The 5,053-nt window shown below is 36.5% G+C and overlaps 1 non-coding gene and 1 pseudogene across 1 annotated transcript; both read right to left on the bottom strand.

Annotated features, from left to right (window-relative positions):
- Window positions 1–3,158: 3,158 nt before the first annotated feature.
- LOC144224825 (E3 ubiquitin-protein ligase CCNB1IP1 pseudogene) lies at window positions 3,159–4,170 on the bottom strand (annotated as a pseudogene).
- On the bottom strand, window positions 4,136–4,242 carry LOC144224876 (U6 spliceosomal RNA). The gene has a single exon (XR_013333170.1). It is a non-coding gene; the product is annotated as a U6 spliceosomal RNA (small nuclear RNA).
- Between the last annotated feature and the right edge of the window lie 811 nt (window positions 4,243–5,053).

A 5,053-nucleotide genomic window follows, 5' to 3' on the forward strand; every position in this document is an offset into this window, starting at 1 on the left:
TATACAAAATATAAAGTTTACATTAGCCGTTTTTAAGTGTACATTTTAGTGGCATTAAATATACTTGTATTGTTGTGCAGCCATTACCACCATCTTTCCAACTGGGCTTTTATTATTTTTTTATGAAGGAAATAAGAATAATTTTCTGTAAAATTATCACATTGCTATGGCATTTGGGACAGGTATTAAAGCTGGATCTTTTCTTTTTTCTTTTTTTATAAATATATTTTTTATCTCCACTCAGCTTTTTTTTAATGCTTATTTTTTATTAAAACATTTTTTTAAATATTTTATTTATTTCTAGGAGAGAGAGAGAGACAGCGTGAGCAGGGGAGGGTCAGAGAGAGAGGGAGTCACAGACTCTGAAACAGGCTCCAGGCTCCGAGCTGGCAGTCAGCACAGAGCCCGACGCGGGGCTCGAACCCACGAACTGCGAGATCATGACCCAAGCGAAAGTCGGACGCTTAACCGACTAAGCCACCCAGGCGCCCCTAATGCTTATTTATTTTTTAAAGAGAGAGAGAGAGAGAGAGGCAGAGGGAAAGGGAAATAGAGAATCTGAAGTGGGGTCTGTATTGATAGCAGAGAACCCGATTTGGGGATCAAACTCAAGAACCATGAGATCATGACCTGAGCCAAGGAAAATGCTTAATCTACTGACCCACCCAGGTGCCCCAGGATCTTATTTTCCATATTCTTAAAACTAACCCTCCAGAGTGTCGGATAAAACCATTTATTTAAAACCTACCTCTTCTAGGTGACTCCAAATGAAATACAAGTGACAAGACAAAAAAACATGAACATATCGTGAATGAAATTAAATTAGAATGAAATTAAATTACCTCATCAGTAATTAAGGAAGCAAAACAACAACTACTACCAAAAATCTTGATCCTTTTTCACACATCATATTGGCAAAGAGGGGAAAAAGAGGATGATAATATTTGGTGTTTCCAATGTGATGGTGGAATAAGGCATTTTTGTGGGATATGGTTTGACCCTATGTATCAGAATTTTAAATGAATACACCAGCCATCTTTCTCTTAGGACATAATTCTAAGGAGTTAATCACACAGATGCGGGAAGATAAATATGCACAAGGATGTTCACTGCAGAGTTGTTTATAGAATTAAAACGCTAGACAATTTAGTCTTTTTTCTAACTAAAATATTAGATTAAGGTAAGTAAATTCTGATACATTTACACCATGAAAGGTCTTGTTATCAATGAACATACAGATCTACATTGACATAGAAAGATTTATATCATACATGCTGAATGAAAGAGGTGGTTGTAGATGGGTATGCATAGTAATGACTCCATTTATATAAAAATGTGTATTTAAATATACATATGTGTGTTTGTGTGTAGATAGACAATGGATAGATGGATACCTGAAATGTTCTTCACTACAATGTTAACAGTCTTAATTGGTTAGATTTGCTTCCTGTTTGGGGTTCTATTTTCTAGTATATGACTTTTTTTTTTTTTACTACAAGTATGTTTTAGGTTTTACTATAAGAAAAAAACGCTTCCACTTTAGAATGAAATTAAATACATCATCATGTTTAAAAATAAATAGAATGAGAGGAGAGGAATAGGTACAACTCTACAAATACAGATTTGATAATGTAGATAGAATGAACCATTCCTTACAAAACAAAAATGATCACAGTTCATCCAATTTGAAATAGATAATTTGAATACCTCTATAACTATTTTCCCCCCTCTATAACTATTAAGGAAGTTACATTTATAATGTAAGTACTTCCAAGAAAGGACTCTCCAAACCTAGGTAATTTCACTGGAGAATTCTACCAAACATTTAAAAACGAATGAACACTGGGCACCAGGATAGTTCAGTAGGTTGAGTGTGGAGCTTGCTTGAGATTCTCTCTCTCTGTGTCTGCCCCTCTCCCCATTCACGAACTTTCTCTCTCTGGAAAGAAAAAGTGAATAAGAATTTTATGCAATTTCTTTTTTGTAAGTATTTATTTATTTTGAGAGAGAGCAAGAGAGAGAGAGAGAGCGCTAAAGGGAGAGTGCAGATGAGCAATTGCTTGAGCAGGTGAAGGGCAGAGAGAGGGAGAGAGAGAATTACAAGCAAGGTCTGAGCTGTCAGCACAAAGCCCTACTTGGGGCTCGATCTCACAAATGGCGACTATGAGATCAAGTCCTGAGCTGAAATCAAGAGTTAGATGCTTAACTGACTGAGTTACCCAGGTGCCCTTCTTCTTTTTCTTTTAATTTTGTGCATTTCTTTTTTTTTGAGAGTGGAAGAGGAGGAAACACTTCAAGATTCATTTTATGAAGCTAGTATTATACTGGAAACAGATAAAGACAGTACAACAAAAGAAAAATAAAGACTCATATCCTTAATGAATATACATGCAAAACTTTTTTGTTTCAAAATTTTACTTAAATTCTAGTTAGTTAACATATAATGTAATATTGGTTTCAGAACAGAATTTAGTGATTCATCACTCATGTATAACATTCAATGTTCATCATAACAAGTGCCCTCTTTAATACTCACTGCCGATTTAGCCCACCCCCCACCCACTTCCCTCCATCAACCCTCAGCTTGTTCTCTATCAGTAAGAGTCGTATGGTTTGCTTCCTTTCTCTTTTATTCCCTCCTCACCTATGTTCATCTGTTTTGTTTCTTTTTTTTTTTTTAATGTTTATTTATTTCTAGGAGAGAGAGAGAGACAGCGTGAGCAGGGGAGGGTCAGAGAGAGAGGGAGTCACAGACTGAAACAGGCTCCAGGCTCTGAGCTGGCAGTCAGCACAGAGCCCGACGCAGGGCTCGAACCCACGAACCGTGAGATCATGACCTAAGTGAAAGTCGGACGCTTAACCAACTAAGCCACCCAGGCGCCCCATCTTTTTTTTTCTTTAATGGGTATTTAATTTAATACTTTTAATAAGTATTTTAATTCATATAATCTCTTGAGATCAATAACATATTGTTTAAGTTTTCTGTGTAAGAGTGCATTCCTAAATAGGCCCAAGGCAACTGCTGGCAAAAGTGTTAAAGAGTAATTTCCTTTTAAAATGAATGCCAAAAATCAACTTTACAAAATAACTTTATCAATGTGAGTCATTTTAAAAAGAAATAATAAGACTTGAAATACATGTATCAAATTGTGCTCTCATTCACTGACATTAGCACACCTCCACAAACAAATTAATACAAGGTCAAATACATAAATATATGCATAAATACCAGAACCCAGAGTGACATGTAGACATATACCACAGGTGCTTACATACATATACATAAACATGTAGTCCAGTCAGATATAACCCAAACGGAAAACAAATGGTGATCTACAAAACACTCAATAATATTGTACCCTTTTCATTGCTTGTGAAAACAGTTCACAATAAAATTGAGTTTAATATAATGCTCATCCCTTAAATAATGGAAACAGAAAAAGAAACCAGGCTCTAAAGTCATTCCTATAGACATTTAGTTTCTCATAAAAATGTAATAGCACAGAGGATGGGGACTCCTACCCTAACTAGAATAAAGATAATTTGCTAAAAGAGACCACTGATAGTGAACAGAGAAACGTTCTGTAAAATGAGCTAAATTCTTTTCACTTTAAAGGCCCTGCTAGAGATTTGCTGCTGCTCTACTTCACGACTTGGGGAGGCAAAACTAAAAAAGCTGTTGCTGGGTTCAGGAGCTGTGGGAGAACCCACAAAAAATGGTCTGAACTGAAAATCTCCATCTCCACCACCCCGATTTCGAACTGGTGTACCGTCCAAAGGAAACTTGGAGTTGTTCCCTAATGAAAAGCTAAAAACACCAGACTGTGCAATCATGGATGGTTCAAGGGTACTTTCTTGGTTAGCAATAGTGATGTTCCGCAGCCTAAGGCTATCATACAGGCCTTGGAGCTTTTGATACTGACAATTTCGCTCCATAAGTTTCTCAGAGATGTCACTGAACTTTTTCTTCTATTCTTCTAGCACTTTCTTCATGGAGGTGACTTCCCCCTTCATTGAAGTCAATTCTATACCCTTACTCTGTATTTGCTGAGTATATATCTTCTCCATCTGTTTCAGATGGCCCTCAGCCTTGCTGAAATTGTATTCTTGATAGAGACGCTCCTGATGTACCTGAAAAAATATGGAACGCTTCACGAATTTGCGTGTCATCCTTGCGCAGGGGCCACGCTAATCTTCTCTGTATCGTTCCAATTTTAGTATATGTGCTGCCAAAGCGAGCACTCATCTGTTTTGTTTCTTAAATTCCACATATGAATGAAGTAATACAGGTCTCTGACTGACCTATTTTGCTTAGGATAATACACTCTAGCTCCATCCATGTCATTGCAAATGGGAAAATTTCATTCTTTTTGATGGCTAATATTCCATTGCATATATCTTTATCCATTCATCAGTCAATGAATGGGCTCTTTCCAGTTTGGCTATTGTTGATAATGCTGCTATAAACATCAGGGTGCATGTGTTCCTTCAAATCTGTATTTTTTATCCTTTGGGTAAATACCTCTCAGTGCAATTGCTAGGTCATAGGGTAGTTCTATTTTAAGGGTAGTTCTATTTTTAACTTTTTGAGGAACCTCCATACTGTTTTCCAGAGTGGTTGCATAACTTTGCATTCCCATTAATATTGTGAGAGGGTTCCCCTTTCTCCACATCCTCACCAACACCTGTTGCTTCCTGTGCTATTAATTTTAGCCATTCCAATAAGTGTGAGGTGATATATCATTGTAGTTTTGTTTTGTATTTCCCCAATGATGAGTGATGTTGAGCATCTTTTCATGTGTCTGTTAGCCGTCTGAATATCCTCTTTGGAAAAATGTCTATTCATGTCTTATGCCCATTACTTAACTGGATTATTTATTTCTTGGGTATTGAGTTTGATAAATTCTTTATATATTTTGGGTACTAACTCTTTATCTAATATGTCATTTGCACATATCTTCTCTCATTCTGTAGGTTGCCTTTTAGTTTTGTTGGTTGTTTCCTTCATTGTGCAGAAGATTTTTATCTTGATGAGGTCCCAATAGTTCATTTT

The sequence above is a fragment of the Crocuta crocuta genome, unplaced genomic scaffold, assembly GCF_008692635.1.
Source record: "Crocuta crocuta isolate KB4526 unplaced genomic scaffold, BGI_CrCroc_1.0 scaffold112, whole genome shotgun sequence".
Lineage (NCBI taxonomy): Eukaryota > Metazoa > Chordata > Mammalia > Carnivora > Hyaenidae > Crocuta > Crocuta crocuta.